A 24,599-nucleotide genomic window follows, 5' to 3' on the forward strand; every position below is an offset into this window, starting at 1 on the left:
GTGTTACATGGGCGTAACGAGCTGCGCCCATAATCACCCACGTGGCTACGTTCTGGACCAGTTGGAGCCTCCGGGTGCTTTTCAAGGGGAGCCCCATGTAGAGAGCATTACAGTAGTCCATACGGGAGGTAACTAGGGCATGAGTGACCATGCACAAGGCGTCCCGATCCAGAAAGGGACGCAACTGGCGGATCAGGCGACCCTGATAAAAGGCACCCCTGGCCACGGCCGTCAAATGATCTTCTAAAGATAACCGTGAATCCAGGAGGACACCCAAGTTGCAGGCCCTCTCTGTGGGGAGCAAGATCTCATCCCCTATTGTCAGTGATGGTACCAGCTGACTATACTGGGACGCCGGAAGCCACAGCCACTCGGTCTTGGAGGGGTTGAGTCTGAGCTTGTTTCTCCCCATCCAGATCTGCACGGCCTCCAGGCAACGGGACATCACAGCAAGGGCATCATTGGGGTGGTCTGGGGTGGAGATGTATAGCTGTGTGTCATCAGCATACTGATGAACACTCACCCCAAAACCACGGATGATCTCGCCTAGCGGTTTTACATAAATGTTGAACAGAAGGGGTGAGAGGACTGACCCTTGCGGCACCCCACAAATAAAGTGCCTCGAGGTCGACCTCTGCCCCCCTGCCAACACAAACTGCGAATGGTCAGAGAGGAAGGAGGAGAACCACTGAAGCACGGTGCCCCCTATTCCTAACCCCTCCAGCCGGTGCAGTAAGATATCATGGTCGATGGTATCAAAAGCCGCTGAGAGATCTAATAGGACCAGGATAGAGGAGCAACCTCTGTCCCGAGCCCTCCAGAGATCATCCACCAATGCGACCAATGCCGTTTCCGTGCTGTATCGTGACCTGAAGCCCGACTGGAACGGATCCAGATAGACAACTTCATCCAGGTATCCGGGCAGTTGTCGCGCCACCACACTATCAAAAACCTTTGCAACAAAGCGAAGATTGGAGACTGGACGATAATTTGATAATATAGCCAGGTCCAGGGAAGGCTTCTTGAGGAGGGGCTTCACAACCGCCTCTTTCAAGGCGGCGGGAAAGACACCCTCACTCAGAGAAGCATTTATAATCCCCTGGAGCCAGCCTCGTGTAACCTCCCGGGAGGCCAGTACCAATCAGGAGGGACACGGGTCCAATAAACATGTGGCAGCGTTAAGCTTGCCCAGAATCCTGTCCACGTCCTCAGGAGCCACAGAGTCAAACTCTTCCCAGATAACGCTCTCAAGACCTGCCCCCGTCTCCTCCCCTGGATCTACCCAATCGGAGTCCAGGCCTTCCCGAATCTGAGTGACTTTATCATGCAGGAATTGTACAAAATCCTCAGCTCGACCCTTTAAGGGATCTTCTCGTACCCCCACCTGAAGTAGGGAGCGGGTCACCCTAAATAGCGCAGCTGGGCGGTTCTCTGCAGATGCAATAAGAGCGGAGAAGTAGCTAGACTTCGCCGCTCTTATCGCCACTAGGTAGGTCTTAATATAAGATCTCACCTGTGTTCGGTCAGATTCAGATCGGCTTGTCCTCCAATTGGTCTCCAGGCATCTTTTCCGACGCTTCATCTCTCTCAGCTCCTCGGAAAACCAAGGAGCTAGACGAGATCGGCATCGGGTCAGAGGCTGCAAAGGCACAACGCGGTCCAAGGCCCCAGTAGCCGCCCTGTCCCAGGCGACCACCATGTCCTCAGTTGAGTTGTGAGCCAGAGTCTCAGGAAATGGCCCAAGCTCCATCAGGAACCTTTCGGGGTCCATCAGGTGCCTGGGACGGAACCATTTGGTTGGTTCCGTCTCCCTGCAGTGGGTGGAAGTGACTTGAAAGTCCATGTGAAGGAGAGAATGATCAGACAATGACAAGGGCTTGATGTCTATATCCCCTATTCTTAGATCATTCAGCCACTGACCAGAGACAAAAATCAAGTCCAGAGTGTGATTCCCCAAGTGGGTGGGGCCTTGAACTACCTGGGTCAGGTCCATGGCCGTCATGGAAGCCATGAACTCCCGAGCCGTCTCTGACATCTCACCAGCGGATGGCAGGTTAAAATCCCCCATAACAATAAGTTTGGGGGTTTCCACCGCCACCCCGGCTATAATGTCGAGCAACTCAGGCAGGACCGCTGTTACGTGGCAGGGAGCCAGGTACGCAATCAGTAGGCCCATCTGAATCCCCCGACCCCACTTCACAAGGAGGGACTCACATCTGGCTATCTGAGGAACAGTGGCCTCCCTCGGGCAAAGACTTTCTCTAATGATTGCTGCCACTCCCCCACCCCTTCCCTGAGTCCTTGGCTGATGGAATGCACGGAAACCTGGCGGGCACATTTCCACAAGGGGAACTCCTCCCTCCTGGCCTAACCAGGTCTCAGTAATCCCTGCCAGGTCAGCACCCCCCTCTGAAATAAGATCATGAATGAGGGGGGCTTTATTTACCACTGACCTGGCATTACATAACATCAGCCGTAGACCCAGGGTCTGAGACTCTGAACAACCTGGGAAATGAGCAGTGCTTTGGGGGTCGGAGTGGGCAATCGCTCGTAAACAACAAGTGCGCACTCCCGAAACATAATATGGCCCCCTGCAGCCGTCATATCTGCCCCTTCCACTTACTATACTAATGCCCATTGCTTCATCCCCCTGCATCCTTGTCAGATTTCTGTCTCCATCCTCCCCACCATGATTTTCAGACCCATTACCCCTTTCAGTGGATTTATGGATCCCCCCCAGATCCATTCCCACAATCCCTCCCAGAACCCCTTAAAATAGAACTTAAAGATTTATCTAAAAAACCCCAAAGCTGTCGGTTTTTGCAAATCACCTCTCAGGGTTCCAAAACCCATCCTCAAGGGCGGCCCTTGATAACCGAGAGGGCCAGACATGCGAGAGGGGGGAATCTCGCAGTGCAAGGAGTTCCGCAGTTGAATACATCAAAGATAGGAGCGAGTTGAAGGAGATGAAGGATCATTTTCTTCTAAGAGTGTTAGAGATGGTTAAGACAGGTAATTTAAAATAAGGGAGGAAATAGATGTAAAAGGGAGACCAGTATGTTACAAATGTCAATACATCGGAACATCATCGCCCTCTCACGACGATGGGAAGTCTTGTGGTTGTAGTAAGTTGTAGTAATAAGTAAAGATGACCTCCGCCTGTTCCTGTAAAAGTTTCTGAAGGATCCTCGGAATGAGGGGAAACGGTAGAAACATGTAAAGCAGGCCTGGGGGCCATTGGGAGCGCAGAGCATCCACTGCTTCCACTTGTTGTGTTGGAAACCGTGAGTAAAACCGCAGAATTTGAGTGTTCTCTGGGGTCGCGAACAAGTCAACCACCGGTGCGCCAAATTGGATCGTCAGGTCTTTGAATAATCGAGGGTGTAGGTGCCACTCTGAGTGGTCAATCAGTTGTCGACTCAGCCAATCTGCCCGCACATTTGATACTCCTGATATGTGTTCTGCCTTCAAGGAGGAAAGGTGATGTTCCGCCCAGAGACCCACTCTCTTGGCCTCCAACATCAGGGACTTGGACCTGGTGCCTCCCTGGCGATTTATGTGAGCCTTGGCTGCAACATTGTCCGTGAGTACCAGGACATGGGAACCGGACACAAGATGTTGAAATGCCCGAAGGGCTAGAAATATCGCTCATAACTCCAGCCAGTTGATGCTTCGAGATGCTTCGCTGGCTGACCACTTGCCCTGCGCCACCTGAGACCGGCAATGGGCTTCCCAGCTGAACATGCTGGCACTGGTAGTAACCACCAGCCACTGGGGTTCGAAGAACAGACAGCCCCTGGAAATGGCTGGAGACCGCCACCATCTGAGGGATATGATTATCTCCCTGGGAATGGGAATCCTGGCAGACGACGTGCCCCTGCCCATCCTCTGAAATGGCAAAAGAAACCATTGGAGGTCTCTCAAGTGTAAACGGGCCCAGGGAACAATAGAAATGGCCAAAACCATTTTGCCCAATAGTTGGGAACAGAAGCAAGGGGGACGCCTTTCTGTCTTTTTCCACCCGAGCCACAAGGGCTTTTAACTTATCCTGGCGTTCCCGGGATAAATAAACCCTATCTTCAAAACGAGAAACCTTTTCTAATATGATCAGGGTCTTTCTCTTCTGCCAAGTTGCTTGTTGTCAAATCCTTCCCAGTTTTTTTTCCCTGTTCATAACCTTCCTGAGAAGTATTATTTGTTATTCATATTATACAACCAGTGTATAATGATGAGATCAAGGCAAATTTTATGACTGTTTCATGGTATAATCTGAGCATTTAAATTTATCATTGGGGATCATAAATCAAAGATGACAGAAAAAAATAAATAAAAGAGAGTTGAATAACTGAAATCCATTACCAATAGCATTGTAAAAAGACTCAGGAATGTCTTAGATCAATATTCCCTATTATGTTAAATCATTATGGCATGCAGCACAATTCTATATACAGTATTCAATGACTCTTTCCTAGTTTAAACTTGGTATTTTAGCCTAAATCCTGATTTTTGACAATGGTAAGAATCTTTTTTGTGTAATTCATTTGTATTTTACATTATCTGTTGACCTAAAATTACAATAGGAATTCAGAGAACTGCAAGTCTAAATCAGTCCCTTATGAAAGATTTATTGAAACATTTTTGAATGCTACAGTCTTTTATATATATTGTCAGAGGAATTGTTATAGGGTGCTATATAGCAGATTGAGTTTTTTTATTTCTCCGTCAGAATGGTTAAAAGTATCTACACCAGAAACTTTGATATTTTATTTCCTAGCTGCCAGCTATTTAGTCCCCTTGTATATATATATATATATTAAAAATGCATGCATTTTATTTTGCATTTAATTGTATAGACAGTTCTTTCTCTTATTTTTTTGTTTTTTGTTTTTTGTACTTAGATATTTAAATTAGTTGTGTCTATGACTAGGATTATGATATACACCTCTGACACTATTTACTTTCCGGCTCAACTTTTTTAGACAAGCCATTTACGACTTTTCTTGCCATAGTTTTTAAGTGAATCACTGCAATTGTTAAATTAGAATCACAGTTATTAAGTGAATCTGACATTGAGTTTGTTGTTAGAAAGTCGCAAAAGGTGATCATATGACTCCAGGACATTGCAATCATCATAAATATGAACCAGTTGCCAAACAACTGAATTTTGATCACATGACCATGGGGATGCTGCAAGGTCGTAAATGTGAAAAATGGTCATAAATCACTTTTTTCAGTACCAGCATAATTTTGAATGACTACTAAATGAAGTGTTATAAGTCGAGGACTACATGCATTTCCATTCTTGGGTTCCTCCTATTTCATTCAGAAAACTACCTGGTTCCATTTCTTCTTTTATTTGTACTTTTCTTTTTTTAAAAAAATCTGTGTTACTGAGTTATATTTCTGAATATCATTTTCTTTTAGTGCAAAGTATTTGATATAAGAAGAGCCTGTACAGAGATGAGATGAATTTTCTTTGACAATTTTTTTTCTTTTCTTCTTTATTTCAAGGATAAATGAAAACCTTTTTGAAGTATGATATAATTATAGATTCCTGCTCTGTCAGGGAGCTGTTATTCTGTTGATTTTGAACCTTCAGAAATTTTGGTGAATGACATTACAGAAATCATATTAAACAACTCAGATTCAAGCTAAGGATAACCTGCAACAGAGATGTTACCAACTTTTATAAAAGCTCAAAATGCCATGCAATAAAGTGACTTTAAAAAATATCAAAAGAAGAATTGATATTGAGGATCCATTTTGGAATGCCGTAAGTATGCCAATGGTTTCAGAATCAAACTTAGCTAATAAACATGTTCAGTTTTTATAAATTTTATATATGCAATATTTGAATCACAGAGTGCACAAGCAGTAAAAGACTGACCAAATCAAAATGTGTGTGTTCATATGGAAGCATTATCAAACCAAGACAAAAAATAAAATAAAATGAACAAAACATTGAAAAACAAGTGCATTAAAAAGGACAAAAGACAAAAATGCATATATGGTACATATATTAACCCAGGAGTCTTGGTGGTGCAATTGGTAGAATGCAGTATGGCAAACAAACTCAGTTCGATCCTAAAAGGGCTTAAGGTTGACTGAGCTTTTCATCTTTCCAAGGTCAGAAAAATGAGGACCCAGATTGTTGGGGGCAATATGCTGATCTTGTAAACTGCCCAGAGAGTGCTGTAAAGCTCTATGGGGGCGATATAAAAGTCTACGTGCTATTGCTGTTCCCCTAGTTGAATATTGATAAATATATTCCAACAATGTTAGTCCCCCGCCCACATTGTAAAGCATGCCCAAAATTTATAAACTTTTATATCTATTTGCAACTTATTTTACCTGTCAGTTAGCTACTATTTATAAAAGCATAGCAGTTAACAAGTAAAACAACAGCAGAATTAAACTTCAAAAATCCTGTGTAACAATCTATTATTGTATTTAATTCATATAAAGTCTACTACAGCTCCTTATTTGTTACAAATCACAACCATTATCTCTGATCTCTCCAGGATCAAATATTCCCATCTGCTTCCTAATAATAAAGCTTTTCCTTAAAAATTTGATTAGGAAGTTTTCTAACAGTTGTATGTCATTTCCCAAAGCCATAAATCTTTACTGTGAGTTTCTGTTGTTAAAAAAGTTTCTCTGTAAACAAAGACATAATATCTCTTGACAATTGTTGTCTGGTTAAATGTAATGAATCCATTCTCCAAAGTCGATCCATCTTCCCAAAAAAATCCAATCAAAGTTGTTTTCCAATTGGATATATTGTCAATTCCCCAATTTCCACCAATCTTTGAAAAATCCAATTTATCACTCATTGATTCTGTCAACTTCACTTTTGTAAAGTCCATATGCCTTGCACCTTCTCAAACACATCTACTATTTCCAAACCAAGTTCTTGTTGTAAATCTGGATTGGCTGAAGTTTCTTATATCTAGGTTTCCTCTTTAGATTGATTTAAGACCATTGGTATTTTATCAAAGTTTCCAATTTAAATTTGTAAGTTAAAGAGCATTTTTCCCCGAAGGCTTCCCAAGGGCTTTATCTTTCAGTTGGTGCATTGTTTACTCTCATATAGTTTAGCAACCAAAATTAAACAGGGAGGTTAAACAGGATAGATGCAGAGAACCATACAGTGATATTTCTCACAGTAAAAACAGATGAAGAAGAAAGGGCAAAATTTCGATTTAAAAAGACAAGAGCTTTTGAAACATGATGAAATGCAGAGTCTCTGTAGTGAAAATAGTATAAATGTAAATTTTGTCTTGTTTTTGAAAAAAACCCTCCCTCCCTCCCTCCCTCCTTTCCATTCTTGGGATTTGTATTTTAATTTTCTGAATAAAAGTAAAAATGATTGATAAAAAACATTATCAAACTTATTCTGCAGATTTATCAATTCCAGTTATATATCTTGATTAGATTTTTAAAATGTTAGAATACTGAAAAACTTTTCTAGAACTACTATACTAATTGACATTAGAAACAGGAATACCTCTTGGAAAGTATTGATGATTATACATCATACAATCTTCCTAAACTATTAGAAAACTATAAGCAAATTCAGACTTCCGGTTGGCACCGCTGGAGTTGTGGACGGTCTCTCTGGACCACCAGCCCCGCGATCTCGTAAAAGCTGCTTTGACAGCGTTAAGCAGCTGTCTGGCGGCTTGAAAACCTCTCCATCGGGAGAAGAAGGAGAGGAGAGCCGGTGGGTGTGGGTAGAGCTCCCCGTAAGCTTCCTGGAATAATTCCAGAGGCTTGGCGGGTGAGAGCTCCCCGGTCAGCCCACTGAAGCTCCGGATCCAGGATGACTCTGTTTTAGCCAGAGTGAGCCAGATGTCACAACCAACTCTGCAGGCAAAAGTGAGTTTGATTGAATACAAGCGCAGACAGAGCAGAAACAGGAGAACAAGCATTTACAAGTAACAGCGCTTAATTTCGGGTTTACATTGTTTCTAATTGAATCTCTTTGAGCTGGAGGCTGGAAGATGGCGCCTTTGTTGTGGGCGTGAGAGTGAAAGTTAGAAACAAAAGTGCTTATTGAGAATTTTGTGCTCTGAGAGTGGATTAAAGCTGCTGGGAATTGAGAGCTTGTGGAGAAAAGACTATTTTGTTTGACAAACTATAAACTATAAACTTTTGAAAATTGTTCAAGGGATTTTGTGGCTGTGAAAGGGAAAAAGACTTTTAAAATAAAGATGGCTTCTAAGCAAGCTAAGGCAGGAGTTTCTAAAAGTGGAGGAGGTTCTCCAGTAGTGTCAGTAGTGACACAGAAAGCACAACTTCCAGCTGATTCACAGAGCCAGGAGGCTTCTTTTAATGAACTTAAAGAATTTATAAAAGAAGCCATGAATAATCAAACTGCAGCTATGAATAACCAAACAGTAATTATGGAAGGGAAATTAAAAAAATTTGAGGAGGATATAAAGGCAAGTAAAGATGTTGCTGAAGAAAAGCATAATGAAATAAGAGATGACGTTGTTCTAGCAGTTTCAGGATTGGCAAAACACCTTGTTCAGCTGGATGAGAGAGTAGAAGAAATCAATGAAGCCAATCTGAACTTGGAAAATAAAGTAGGAGACATTATGACTAAAACAGAGAAGGTGGATGATGAATTGGTTATGTTACAATATAGATCTATGGAATTTGCCTTGAGATTGAGAGGGCTGAAAGAAAATAGCCAGGAAAATCTAAAGGACATTTGTGCTAAAGCTATGGCAGGGATAATCAAAGAAAGACCAGAAGATGTGGCAATCCGAATTGATAAAATTTACAGGGTTAACTCTTGGGTGGCAAGACAAAGGCCAAGAGATGTGGTGATCTATTTTACAACCAGGAGGATCAGAAATGACATCTTACAAGCTTCCTACAAGAATAAGGTTCAAGTGGCTGGACAAGAAGTGGTGGTTCTGAAAGAGATCCCTCCAAAAATGTTAAGAAGTAGAAAGGACTTTGGCTTCCTGGTAACACTGATTACAAAGTCTTTGCCAAGATATTAGCGAATAAATTAATGCCAGTTAGGCAACAAACAATTCATAATGACCAATCAGGGTTTATAAAAGGGTGGCAAATGAAATACAATGTTAGATAAATTGTAAATCTATTGGAATATCTGGAAAAAAACAACCAAGTCTCTGCAGCGTTCATATTTTTGGATGCAGAGAAGGCATTTGATCGATTGAACTGGCAATTTCTGTTTAAGATAATAGAAAAAATGCATTTTGGAGAGTATTTTACACAATCAATTAGAGCAATATATTAGGAACAAACAGCACAAATAATAGTTAATGGAGGTTTAACAGATGCTTTTAAAAGTGAGAAAGGAACAAGGCAGGGTTGCCCTTTGTCTCCATTGCTGTTTATTTTAACTTTAGAAGTTTTGTTGAATAAGATACGTGACTCTGATAAAATAAAAGGAAATGTAATTAGACAGCAAGATTACAGATTAAGAGCATTTGCAGATGACTTGGTTGTTACTTTATCTCAACCTATAGAATCGGCTCCACATATGTTGGAAGATGGAGGAGGATATTCAGCTGATGCTTTTGAAGCTTTGAGGGGCCAAAGATGGCAACTACCTCTATGGAAATGGTATGGGATGCAAGTAAGGCCTATATGAGGGGAGCTTTAATACATATGAATAATAAACATAGATTAAAACAACAAAAAAAGTGGAAAGAGATAGAGGAGGAAATAAAAAAGAAAGAACAATTACTTATACTTAATCCAGGAGATAAGAAAGTAAAAGAAACAATAAACATACTACTATGAGAGCAATTCAATATGTTAATGGCTGATCAAGTGGCAACTAGTTTACAATATGCTAAACACAATACATTTTGTAATGCTAATAAACCAGGCAGGTGGTTGGCCTATGTGTTGAGGAAAAAACAGAAATCACGAGTTATTGGTAAGATAGAATTTAGAGGTAAGGAAGTTTATCAACAGAATATGATCAAAAAAGCTTTTTTAGAATTTTATACAAAGTTATATGCTAGTGATTCAATATAAGGCATAGATATAGATAGATACCTAAAGGAAGAGAATATTCCTGAATTAACGTTAGAACAGAGGGAAGGATTGAATCAGCCAATAACCTCTGAGGAGATTATTGCAGCAATTAAACAGTTAAAAACAGGTAAAGCTCCGGGAAAAGATGGATTAACAGCTGTTTACTACAAGAATTTACAGTCTGAAATGGTAGAACCGCTTAGAGCTTTATTTTGTATCATGTATGTACCCAAATTTGCAAGCTAAATGTTGGAGATGTGAATGTGATGATGCAACTTATTATCATATATGGTGGACTTGTAAGAAAAGCAAGGCATTTTGGATAACAATTTGGTGGGTGATACAGAACATCCTGAAAAAAAGCTTGAAATTTACTCCGCAATTGTTTTTATTGGGTATAACTATGGATTGTACAGCATTGGAGACTAAACTGATTTTAAACTTAATATCAGCAGCTAGGCTGTTGGTAGCGCAATACTGGAAGAAGGACTCTTTGCCTACTATTGAAGAATGGACATTGAAAGTAGCGAATCTAGCGGAAATGGCGAAAATTTCAGCGTATTTGAAGGACTATACACAAGAAAGATATATATCGGAATGGAGAAGATGGATTGATTATATTCAAAATAAGTATCAGACAAGAAAATATCAAATAGCTTATGAATGAATGTTAAACTTTAGAAGTATTACGTTATCTATAGTGGAGTTAAGGTTTCAGAGGGGGATTTGGTAGTTTAAGAATAGTTAGGTTAATTTTGCTTATGATTCTTAATTGAAATACCCTGTATTTTGCTTTGGGAAGTCTGTGGGGGAGGGTGGGATGGGATGGGGGGAAGGGGTGCGGGGGTGGTGGGGAGGGAAAAAGGGTGGGGGGAATATTGGGGGGTGAAATTTTCTTTGTAAAACTTTTTAATAATAAAAAAAGAAAACTATAAGCAAATTCTGAACAGTCGAATAAGTGCCTTTGAAATAATAGAAGCAATTAAAAGAGCTAAGACAGGTAAATTCCTGGGACCTTCAAAGATTTTATAAAATCCACATGGTAAATCACCATGTGGATTTCATAAAATCTTTGAAGATCAATTACTTTTTCCAATGAAAGACTTAATGAAAATTATTTCACATAGAAACCCTGTGCTGGATTCATGGAAGAAGGCCTAGATCTCTTTAATACCTAAAGAAGGAATTGTCTTAATCTCGGTGAAGAATTACAGGCAAATTTATCTTCTTAGTAAAAATTACAATCTTTTCATATCTATTTAAGCTGAAAGACTTAAAATGTTTTACAGGATTACATACCTGAAGACAAGTATGTTTTTTTTTTACCCAAAAGACAACTAAAAGATAATGTATCAGTATTGTTGGAAATAATTGAACATTTACAACAATGTAGCAACAAACAGATCACATTAATTTTGTAGGTGCAGCAAAAGCATTTGATAATTTGAATTGGGAATTTATGTGTAAAATACTTGAAAGGATGGATTTTAGACTGAGTTTTATACCGAGTTTGAAGTCCATTTATACATTCCACAAAGCTCAGATTATAGTGAATGGAAACTTAACAATATCATGTGAAATCCAGAAAGGAACAAGACAAGTGTGTCTGTTATCCCATTTATTTATTCTGCTGTTGGAATTGTTAAATAGGAATATTAGACAAGACAACAGGATTACAAATTAAAGCAATCAATTATAAATTTCATGCTTTTGTTGATTATTTGGTATCGATTGTGCAAGACTGCTAGAGAATATTGAATATGTTATGAGGAAGATTAAACTATTTGGAGAAATGGTGAGCTTAAAAATAAATAAACTAAAAATGACAATATTGACTAAGAATATGAAGGTGTAAGATTGGAAGAAATTGAAATTTAAAACTGGTTTTAAAGTTGTGAAAAAGGTAAAGTATTTCGGAGTGACTGTTACAAATGAAAATTCTAAGTTATATAAAAAGGAGATAGAATCAGATTTAAGCAGGGGCAAAGTGTACTCTTTTTATAAATAGGTACTGTAAATATAGCTATTTTACCTTCTTCAGGTTGCAGGAAGTAGACAGAGAGTTTCATAGATTGATTTAAACTTATTGGTATCCATCCATTACTCCAATAAACAATGTAAGGCACAGCTCTGGTAACAATTATAATCAGACTGATTAATTTGAGCAGAATTATAATAATAATAATCCCCCAGTGAGGCACTAACTTGGCATGGTTGTGGAGCTTCTGTGCTCTGAGGATGATGAGAGCTATGCCACAGATTCAACCATACTGGCAGGTCTCATCAGAGGAATCAGACAAAGAGTGTCTCTCCCATAAAAAATATGGTGAGACCTAAGTTTCAGAAAGCCATACTGGCTTGGATGTTGCCCTGGTTAACAAGGTCTGCACTAGATATCTGGTGAAAAATGAGCTACAGGACTCAGAACTGTTGGCTGAGCAACCAGGGTCAGCAGCTGCAGAACTACTGGAAGAAAAGATATTTATCCATTGCAAGTATACAGTGATTGAAAATGGGCGTTGGTACCTACCTGATACGCCTCTTCTCTGACTGCCGGGCACGGCAGTCAGGATGGTTGAGCTTTGATTGGACTGGGTCTGCAGATTGAAAGAAGTCCCTCCTCCTGGCTGTAGCTGTCAGTTTTGAGACGAGGGAGTAGCTGCAGAAGACATGTCTAGGACGATAAAGAAGAACATTGGGATCCCCGCCCCTCCCTGAGGTCGATTATGTCAGGGCCTGCCCCATGTAGGGTGGGGCTGACTGTCGTGCCCGACAGTCAGAGAAGAGGTGTATCAGGTAGGTACCAATGCCCATTCTCCTGTAGTCGGGCACGGCAGTCAGGATGGGACATACCAAAGCCAGGTGTCCAGTCGGGAGGGAGCCGGCCAGCCCGGGACTAGGAGGCAGCTTGGACCTGTTGAAGAACCCGTCGACCAAATGCTGCATCCGCCAAAGCGAATTTGTCCAAGCGGTAGTGGCAGATAAATGGGGTCGGGGAGGCCCAAGTTGCCGCCCAACAGATCTCGTCAATGGAAGCCCGGGTGGACCAAGCCACCGAAGTGGCTGCGCTCCGAGTGGAATGAGTGGTGACGTTGCGTGGGACTGGAAGGGAGCGAACCTTGTAGGCAGTTGAAATGCAGGCTCTAATCCAACGACCCAGCATGGTTGAAGAAATCTTCGATCCCAAAGACGCCGGCAGGAAAGACACAAACAATGCGTCGGAGCGCCTGAAAGATGCTGTACAAGATATATACACTTTAATGGCCCGACGGACATCGAGGGTGTGCCAACGTCTTTCCAGGGGATGGCAAGGGGAAGGGCAGAAATTTGGGAGCACCACCTCTTGAGCTCGGTGAAAAATGGAATTAACCTTCGGGATGAAGGAGGGGTCTAGTCTCAGTACCACCCTATCCTGGTGAAATAGGCATAGCTCTTTACGAATGGAGAGGGCCGCCATCTCTGAAATTCGTCGGGCGGAGGTAACCGCTACTAGGAAGGCCACTTTAAAGGAAAGATGCCTCAGGGAAACCTCACAAAGTGGTTCGAAAGGAGGACCAGTGAGCGTCGCCAGAACCGTTGGTAACTCCCAGGAAGGGTATCTGTGAACGGTAGGTGGTCTAATGTTGTTCCTGGAGGGACCAAAGACCCTGTGCCAGGTTCGGGCCCAAGTGAGCACCCCAGCCGGACAAACTGGCATCCGTCGTGAGGAGAAGGGGCTGAGGTTCCCGAAATCTGGTATCTTTGAGAATTGCCTCCGAAGTCCACCAGGAGAGAGAGTGGAGTACTGGACGAGGAAGAACCAAACTTGTGGCCGACGTGTCCCTATGCGAGCGTTGAAATGGAAGTAGTAGTCATTGTAACTCCCGGCAGTGCAAATGAGCCCAAGGGACTATACCCAAGGTCGAGACCATTTTGCCAAGGAGGCGAGATAATGAAAGGAGGGAAGATGACCTCTGTCCGTGTATACAGACCACAAGGTTCCTCAGGTTTTCAATTCGGTCAGGTGATAGAGAAACCACTGATGACAGAGTATCAATCACCGCCCCCAGGTGCTGAATGCGGGTGGAAGGCGTTAAATGGCTTTTATCCCAATTAATGGAGAACCCATGCTCCTGGAGGATCTGCAGGGTGGTATTTATATCTGACTGCGCTTGTTGCCATGATTAGGATAAAATGAGAACATCATCTAAATAGAAGGAAATTCTGATCGGGATGGATGAGATGTAGCCCATAAGGGCCGCCATTATTTTAGTAAAGGCTCTAGGGGCCGAGGACAAACCAAATGGGAGGGCCCTGTACTGATAATGTTTATTATTATAACAGAAGTGGAGAAACCTACGATGATTGGGAAGGATGGGATCGTGGAGGTAAGCTTCTGTTAAGTCTATAGATGACAAAAAATCTCCTTCTCGTATACCAAGTAAAATAGTTTGCAGGGAATGCATCTTGAACCAGCGGTATGTTACATACCAGTTCAATGATTTCAAATCAAGGATTGGTCGCCAGCCTCCGGAAGCTTTTTGCACAAGAAAAAGGCGGGAATAAAACCCTTGGCCCCGTTCATTAGAAGGAACCAGCTGAATGGCCCGAATAGATAATAAGTGGTGGATGGCAGCTTCCACCTGGGCCCTTTTAAGGTTATTAAGGGAGACTGGACAACGTAAAAATCTGCTAGGGGAAATGGAAACAAATTCTAGTGAAAGACCAAATTTAATAGTATTCTTTACCCAAACATCGGTCACCGAGGCCTCCCATGAAGGGAAGAAAAGAGCCAAACGGCCACCGAGCCATGAAGGCCCGAGACCCTTAACGGACCCTTCGGAAGGGGCGCCCCCTACCTCCACAAGGAGCCCTCCTGGGGAAAAATCTAGATCCCTGTCTGACCTGGTTATCTTGATTGAAGGGTCCCCTTTGCTGGTAGGTGAGATCTCTGTTGATAATAGCCTGAGTCGGAACCTCGAAAGGACTGAGGCCGAAAGGATCCAGATGAACGGTTGTCCGATCCACGAGACATTGCAGGTAAAATCTTCCGGTGGTCCCTGGTCTCAATAAGAAGGGGTTCCAGGGAAGCCCCAAATAGCTTATCGCCTGCGAATGGAGATGAAGCCAGGCGCCACTTACTGCGAACGTCAGCTTGCCAAGATCTTAACCAGAGTAACCGACGAGCGGTAACTGCAGAACCAATGGCCTTAGCGGAAAATCTAGTGGCATTTAAGATGGCGTCAGCCGAAAATTCCACCGCAGCTAATATTTTGTTTATATCCTGATGCGCTCGAACATCAGAAGGAGAAATGCGACCTTGCAGTTGCTTTAACCAAAGAATTGACGCTCGGTTAAAAAAGGATCCTGCTGATGTCGCCTGGACTGACCAGGCCGCCACCTGGTGGCCCTTAATATGAGTCCGCTCAGTCTTAAGTTCTTCCGGGCAAAGAGATTCCTCTGCCGGTCCTGAAGATGGAGAGGATGAGGATAGAGCCGCCACTGGGGCATCTACAACTGGGATCTGCAAGAGAGAAGCATACTCCGCCGCCAAATTATACAAACGTCTATCCAAACTATTCGGAATTGGGCCAGTACTGGGATTTTTCCATTGCCTCTGCAACACATCTGCAAAAAGTTTAGGGGCCAGAACAATTTCCATTTGAACCATAGGTTCCTCAAATAGAGAATAAGAAGTAACCGATGCCTCTGGCTGAGGCTGAGATTTAGCAGCTGGAAGGCCCAACCCAGTTGTGATCTGGGCTTTATGCAATAATGAGCGAAACATCTGAGGGCGGAACAGGCCCACAAAGGAGGGTTGATCGGGCTCTAGTCCCTCATCCTCAGACAAATCTTGATCAATAATGGCCTGTTCCTCGTCCCCTGAAAGGGATCCCCGACTGTTTCTAGATGGGGAAACTGCTCGTTCTGGATTGTGAGATGAAGCCTGCAAGGGCTGAGAAGTGACTGAAGGAACATGGTGACTCAAATAATCCGAAACCTTGGAGGATGCCCTCTCCTGTAATCCCTGAGCAATGCCCTGTTTAATAGACTCAGCGATCAATTGGGCTAAGGCTGGAGTAAGCTCTAGATTATGGCCTTGAGGTGCTGGAGTCACAGTATCCCTGGAAGTCTGGGGAGCCACACCTGCTTGCTGGATTGGTTGTGGATTGCTGGATGGAGAAACCCCAGATGAGAAAACCACTGCTGTGTCAGGAGCAATAAAATCCTCCATGACAGAAATATCAGGTGACAGATTAGGCACCAAGATGGATGAGGAATTGGCCTCCACATGAATAGACTCCACTGAAGGAGCCGGGACAGTTGAGGGGCCAGACTGTATCTTGGTTGAGGATGCTGCTTTATTACAGGCCTTTTCTATGGCCTTGTGTCGCCTCTCCTCATCCCTAGACATTTGGGCCTCCTGGGATGTTTGGATTCTAGGTTTTTTGGGATGATTGCCGGAGGAAGACTCCCCTGTTAGGCCCCTTTGCTTGTGGGAGCGTTTTCCTGTTTTGGGATTATCATGAGCCCTGGCGTCCACCATTTTAGAAGGGCTATAAGATGGCCGCTAAGGAGTATAAATCAGAAAAGGGCCCACCGTTGGCCCGCGAAGGCGTAACTCACTGCGTTTGATGAGAAGCCTTGAAACTGGCCAAAATGAGGCTCGCGAGTGCTTGCCAGCCGGTCGAAGCACTGTAAATATAAGGCGCTGAATTTTCGTGCGCTGAAAAGCCGCTAATTGAAGCCCCTGGTCTGCACGGCAAGAAGGAGGCCAAGCCGATCCACGTGGGCCTCTCCGGAAAAGCGCCAGCCAGCCGGCATGGACGCTTTAAGAAACGAAGCGCTCAGGGTGAGCAGCAGCCGCCGCCAATCAAATCGCCGTCCGATCGCTCCCTCAGCGCCGCCAGAGCCTGCAAGGCCGAACGCGATGGAGCGAACTCGTGCACATGGCCAAAGAGATTACCAGCCGGCAATCTAACCGCCGAGCGGTCCTCAGCGGAGCGGAAAACAAGCTCTCTCGCTGGAACGGGCTGCCAGTCAAACCGCAATTTAAAGAGGCTTCTTTTTTTTTTCAAGTTGAAGAGCTGTCTTTAGACACGACTGGTCCTAACTCGACCGAGTCGAAAAACTGACAGCTACAGCCAGGAGGAGGGACTTCTTTCGATCTGCAGACCCGGTCCAATCAAAGCTCAACCATCCTGACTGCCGTGCCCGACTACAGGAGAACAAAGAAATAACTATCTGTTATTACAGAGCAAGCCCAACAAGAAGAGGATATTTGAAACAAATGCACCAGTTCTGGAAAGAACAACATTCAAAATCAGAAATAACAGAATACAAATACAAAATAAAGCATTCACAGAAGCAGAATTGGAAGAACTGCAAAGGTTCACCCAGGGCAAAGAAATCAAAGCCTTGCCAGAAGTAATTCAGAATGTAGAGGCAAACCAGGGAGAGTTGGTAGTAGAGGAATCCAACAGAGATACACAATTGTTTTCATTTAGAAACCAGGCACTTACTCCTCTGCCTCAGGAAGAACAAAACCCTGTAACAAAAGAAGTAAAAGAACTGAAACAAAGAATAACTGAGCATCTAGAACAGCACAAAAACATCAGAATAAGGCCGCCTGCATTGAAGCTTCTTCCAAAGAAACTAGCACAAGTATTAAAAGATGCAAATACTGCAATATCAAGTATAAGCAGCAACTCACTACATGAAACAAACCAACTAATGCACAACAACAACATAGCTGCAGTTATAACTGAATAACTGGGATGCAAAATCAACAGAGAAAAAAAAAATTAAACAGTGCAACTTGCTAATCTTACTTTCTAGATTGGAAAATAAGATTAGCAAATTGAGATCAAGCAAGCTAGAAGAGATGAAAGAAAAGAAGCTGAAGAACAAGAAGACCAAAGAATACATAATCAAGAAATATCACTTAGAATCAAGGAAGATAAAGGAAGCACTGGAAATAATAAAGCAGCAAATAACAGAAATAGCCAAGAAGATTATCAGATATGAAGCTTGAATTGCAAATTATAGGCAGAACCTGCAATTTCAATCCAATCAGAAATGTTGCTACCAATCCATCAATGGAGAAACTGCAGTGAATTAGTCAGTACCTGACAAGGAAGAAACAGTGCCGTTTTGGGTGCAGATATGGGATAACCCAAGAAATACAACAGGGATGCAGCTTGGTTAAAAGAGACGGATAAGAATAAAAAAAAAGAGGTTGAAATGAAAGAACTAGTAATAACAGCAGAAGCGGTAGAGAAAAGAACAAGGAAGATCAAGAATTGGTCAGCACCAGGTGAAGATGAACTGCATACTTTTTGGTTGAAACGTCTAACTAGTTTATACCCATTCATTGCCAATCAGTTTAACAATATACTACAAGGAGGTGAAATTGAAGAGTGGCTAACATCTGGCAAAACTACCTGTTAATGAGAGATCCAACAAAAGGGGCAGCACCAAGCAACTACAGGCCAATTACCTGCTTACCAACAACTTTCAAATTGTTAATTGGTGTAGTAGCTGATGCATCTAGTTGAAAACAATCTCTTTCCACCTGAGCAGAAAGGTAATTGCCCTGATAGCAGACAAACAAAAGGTCAACTCCTAATTGACAAAATTATTTTGGAAGACTGCAAGAGAAGGAAGACCAACCTGAATGTAGCATGGATTGACTACAAAAAGTAACTTGATTCTCTGCCACATTAGTGGATAATAAAGTCAGTAGAAACATTAGAAGATTTGTGAAAAGATCGATGGCACAATGAAAGACACAATTGCAGGTCAATGGTGAGAGACTGGAGAAGTTAATATCAAGAGAGGAATATTTCAAGGAGATTCACTATCACCACTACTATTTGTCATTGAACTCTGTTTCCTCTGTCAACAATACTGAATAATTCAGGCCATGGCTATCAAATGTCAAAAACATCTGTCAGACTATCCCACTTCCTTTACATGGATGATCTAAAGCTATATGGGAAAAGATCATCTGAAATAGAATTGCTGCTCAGCACTATTTGTATATATAGCCAAGATATTGCAATTGAGTTTGGATTGGACAAATGTGTCACACTCATTATCAAACAAGGAAAAATAGTGAAAGTTGAAGGAATCAAGATGACCCATGAAAATAACATTAATACTCTGGATGAAGATGAGTACTACAAATACTTAGGTATCCTTCAAGCTGACATCATCAAGCACACTGAAATCAAGAAAAAGGTTAGAGGTGAATACATCAAGAGAGTGAAGAAAATCTTAAAGTTCAAACTCAATGGAGAAAATACCATCAAGGCAATCAACACCTGGGCAATTTCAGTCATTAGATACACAGCAGGAATAGAGGACTGGACTCAAGCAGAATTAAAAGTAATGGATAGGAAGACCAGAAAAATAATGACAATGAATCATGCACTTCATCCTCACAGTGGCATTGACAGACTCTACCTACCAAGGCAAATACGAAGTCATTGAATGTTACAAGTACATCAGATGATTGAAAAAAGGGCTTTGGAAGAATATCTGAATGACAATGAAGAAGACGCACTGAAGTTAGTATGCCAGGAAGGCTTGCTGACTACTGGAGAGACCAAACTAGCATACAAGAAAGACCAAATGAAGAACAGAATATAGGAATGGGAAGACAAAGCACTACATGGCCAGTACATTAAAAAAATAGCAGGGAAAGCAGATAATAACAAGATATGGCAATGGCTAAGAGCAAGAAAGTTAAAGAAAGAGACTGAGGGATTAATTCTGGCTGCACAAGACCAAGCCTTAAGGACAAATGCATACAAAGCCAGAATTGAGAAGATAGCAACAGACAGTAAGTGTCGCCTATGCAAAGAAGCTGAAGGAACAGTGGAACACCTGGTAAGCTGCTGCAAGAAGATCGCACATACTGACAAAAGCAACGGCATGACAAAGTAGCAACAATGGTGCATTGCAAGATCTGAAAAAGATATCATTTGCCTGCAAGCGAGAACTGATGGGGCCATAAAATAGAGAAAGTCATGGACAATGAAGAAGTTAAATTGCTCTGGGACTTCAGAATTCAGACAGACAGGCACCTGCTACATAACACCCCAGACTTATCAGTGGATAGTGGATGTGGCAGTGCCTGGAGACAGCAGAATAGAAGAGAAAGAACTGGAAAGGATAGCAAAATACAAAGAGCTACAAATAAAAATAGAACGACTATGGCAAAGGCAAGCAAGGGTAGTACCAATAGTAATAGGTGCCTTCGGTGCAATCCTAAAACAACCGAAGCACCACTTGAACACCATAAGTATTGACAAATCTGATGATGATGATGATGATGATGATGATAATAATAATATTTTTGTTAATTAATTAATTAATCTTTTCATATCTATTTTATTAATAATAATACATATTATTATTATGTAAAAATAATAAAAAGTGATGCATTTTTGAATGTTCAGTTGACTGAGTCATGTTTAATGAATAAAGTATATAATAATAATAATAATAATAATAATAATAATAATAATAATAATATGGCAAGCACAGCAGGCAAGATCATAGAAGAGGATGGAATAGAACTAGAGAATGAAGAAATGATAAAGGCAGTAAAATCAGAAGAAGGCTATAAGTACTTGGGGATTTTAGAAGCCTCTGACTTAATGCATAATAAAGTCAAGTAATCAACTTCAGCCAAGTACATTCGGCGAATTCGTAAGATATTAATGTCCAAATTGAGTGGAGGAAACATCATAAAAGCCATAAATACCTCGGCTATACCTGTGATTAGATATTCTGCAGGAATAATTGACTGGACCCAGATGGAGCTAGACAATTTGGACAGAAAAACAAGGAAGCTTATGACAATGAATCATGCCTTGCACCCGAAAAGTGATGTTGACTGATTATATTTACCAAGAGCAGAGGGTGGTCGAGGATTCCTACAAGTAAAGCAGACTGTGGAAGAAGAAAACGCAGCTTGAATGATTACATCCAGAAAAGTGAAGAACCAATGATTAAGGAAGTAAATAAAGGAGGCTTTTTAAAGACAACTAAAACAAAAGCAGAATATAAGAAAGAAGTAATTGAGCAGCGAGCTGAAAATTGGAAAAGCAAAGCTCTGCATGGCCAATACTTGAAAAGTATTGAAGGCAAAGCTGACCAGAAACTAACTTGGAACTGGTTAAGATCAGGAGTACTGAAAAAAGAAACAGAAAGCTTTATTTTGGCAGCTCAAGAACAAGCCCTAGCACTTCCGGTTTCCTCGTCTTCGGCGGCGGCGGTGCCTTTTGAAGCTCCGCCAGCCCCGCCGCTTGTAGAGCCGCTTCGCGACTAAGAAGCGGCTCGAAAACTTCAAAAATCTCTAGGATTTTTGAAGAGAGATCGCAGGGCACAGGTTGAGCCCCTGCAACCCCCCCAGGGAATAGTTTCTGGGGAGGGAACAGGAGCGGCTCCCATTCAACCTCTGGAACTCCGGGTGGCGTGGGACAAGTCTGCTTCTGCAGAACAAGCCGGCTACAGGAAACTTTAAACTGAAAGAAAAGGAACCAGCCTTAATAAGCAGCATACTGTTACTTGAACCCTGAAACTCGGAATCGCAAGTATTAGAGTTTTCTTGGCTTTCTAATCAGAGTGAAAAAATGCGGATGAGTGAAAGTGAACTGTAAAAACATGGCGCTTAGCCTTAGAGTTAACGAGCTGGCGAGTGTGGATTGCTGAACTCATCTTGCTTTGTTACAAAGTTTCTAAACTGCTACGAAGTTGCTTCGCTTGCAACAAGAGAAATAAGAGAGAAATTTCTCCTTTTTCAATACTGGACTTTGCTTTACTTTGGTTCTTATTTGATTAAATCTGGGGGACTTTTTCAGAAGTCTTTGTGGAGGTGGGAGAGGAAGAAGAACTTCCCTTTTTAGTAAAACTAGCCTACGTGGCAGGATGGCCTCAAAGAAGCAGGAAGCGAAGGCAACAGGAGGTGGATCTCCCACACATAAAGCACAGCCTCCCCCAGTACAACAGATACAGACTCAGAAAAAAGATTTTGATGTGGGAGATTTAAAAGAATTTATTTCTAAAACTTTGGATGATAAATTTCAAAAATCTCAACAGGAGATAGATGATAAACTTCAAAAATCACATCAGGAATTTATGCAGGAAATTAATGAAGTTAAAGATATGGTGAAACAGAATCAAAACAAGGTGACCAAAAAAATATCAGAAGTGGCGTCTGGCCTGGCAGAATTTATTGTGAAAGTTGATTCTAAAGTTGAAGAACTTAAATCAGAAGTTAATGTTAAGATGAAAGACAATGATTATAAAATTGCTGATGTTGACAATAAAATGCAAAGAGTTGAAAATGAGATTGTGATGGTACAATTCAGGGCAATGGAGTTTGCCATACGGCTTCGAGGAATTCGAGAAGAGGAAAGACAGGATTTGAGACAGGTTTGTTCTGAGGCCCTGGCCAAGATTCTACAAGTTAATCCTGATGTGGTTTTTCACAAAATAGATAAAATTTACAGAGTGAATTCTTGGGTGGCCAGACAAAGACAATTGCCCAGAGATGTGGTCATATATTTCACAGATAGAGAAATAAGAAATGACATCCTGCAAAAATCCTTTTACACTTCTGTGCAAGTGGGGGGCTCACGAATTGGAATTTATAAAGAATTACCTTCTAAAATGCTGAAAACCAGAAAAGATTTTGGCTTTCTTGTTATGGAATTGCAAAATTTACAGATACCATTTCGGTGGGACGCCCCAGCTGGTATAATTTTCAGATACAAGGGAGAAAGATATCGTTTGAATACCGTGGAGAAGGCAGAGCACTTTTACACTACTATTCTTAAGGAAAGAACACCATCCCCACGTACATCTACAGTTTTGGAGATTAAGGAGAGTGATGAGAAGCAACCTCAACGAGAACTGCAAGAACAGTCTAAGCAGGAATTAGAGGAAATGCAAGGCGCAGAAGGAGGTTTTCTGGATGAGCCCTTGCTGGAATCTTCTCCAATCTTGGACCCGGTTCGGATGATCGAAGTTAAGGATCAACGCATAACTCGAGCTCAATCTAAGTTACTTAAACAAAAGCAACAACAACAACAGGAAAGACAAGACAAGGCAGTTAAGAGTACTGCACAAGAGACTGGAGCCATGGGGGGAGCAAGATCGAAGCTTTCGGATGACCTTTGATTATTCTGCTCTTTGCTCCAGAAAGATGAAGATGATGTTTAAGTGTTTATCTTGGAATGTTAACGGGTTGAATTCAGCACAGAAAAGGAAGAAATTATTTACATATTTGAAACAATTTAATAATGATATAATTTGTTTACAAGAAACGCATATCACAACTCAAGATCAAAAATATTTGATAAACTCCAAACTAGGAACACATTTTATATCTTCAACTTCGCAAAAAAAGAATGGTGTGGTTATTTATGTAAATAAAAAGTTAACAGCTAAAGTTATAGAAGCAGATGAAGATGATAGGTTTGTAGCAATTGAATTGCTTACAGCAAATGGCCAAATTCTTCTGATTGGACTTTATGCTCCCAATCAACAACAGGACCATTTCTATAAGATGTTACATACTAAAATACTGCAATGGGACTACAGATCTATTTTAATTATGGGAGACTGGAATGGAGTAATTGATTCTAAATTAGATAAAAAGAGTTTGGCAAAGTCTAGGATTAGATTACCACAGACTTTTTTTGACATGAAAGAAGATATGGAACTAAAAGATGTTTGGAGAATACATAATCCAAAAGAATTGGACTATACTTTTTTTTCTGATAGACACAGATCCTTCTCTAGGATTGACTTCATTTTGCTGTCAGGTGACTTACTTGTCAAGACAAAAAGAACAAAGATTTTTCCAAGAACTTTGACTGACCATAGCCCAGTATGGATAGAAATTGAGATGGATAAGGTTGAGAGACGTTCTTGGAGATTAAATGAGAACTTGTTTAGATATGAAAAAAATACAACAGAACTTAAAAAGCATTTGAAAGAATTTTTTGAAATAAATTTGAATAAAGGTACCCCAATTGAAATTGTGTGGGATGCAAGTAAAGCTTATATGAGAGGGGTACTTATCTTCATGAACTCTAAACATAGACTGTTTCGACAAAAGAAAAGATCTGAATTGGAAATAGAAATAAAGAATAAAGAACAGTTACTTATTAAAAATCCAACAGATGAAAGAATATGTAGTGCTATAAAACTTTTGAAAGACCAATTTCAAATGCTTATGGCGGAACAAGTTGCAACAAACTTACAATATGCGAAGCATAATACATTTTGTAACGCTAATAAACCGGGCAGATGGTTGGCTTACACATTGAGGAAAAAACAAAGTATACGGACTATTGATAGTATTGATATTGGAGGGAAAGAAATTTTTCAACAAAAATTAATTAAAGAAGCTTTTGTGGACTATTATACCAAACTATATGCCAAAGAGGAGGTGCAGAATGGACTTATAGAAAAATATTTAAATGATAAAAGAGTTACAAAAATTACTGATCAACAAAAGGAAAGAATGAATTATCCTATAACAGAGGAGGAGATAATAGTAGCAATTAAACAGT

General features: G+C 41.3%; 1 protein-coding gene across 3 annotated transcripts in view; it reads right to left on the reverse strand.

Moving 5' to 3' along the window:
- Positions 1-24,599, reverse strand: part of CNTNAP2 (contactin associated protein 2) — a 1,550,102-nt gene that overhangs the window by 117,036 nt on the left and 1,408,467 nt on the right. The window lies entirely within an intron of this gene.

Source organism: Pantherophis guttatus, chromosome 4 (genome assembly GCF_059756535.1).
Source record: "Pantherophis guttatus breed Tessera chromosome 4, ASM5975653v1, whole genome shotgun sequence".
Taxonomy (NCBI): Eukaryota; Metazoa; Chordata; class Lepidosauria; order Squamata; family Colubridae; genus Pantherophis; species Pantherophis guttatus.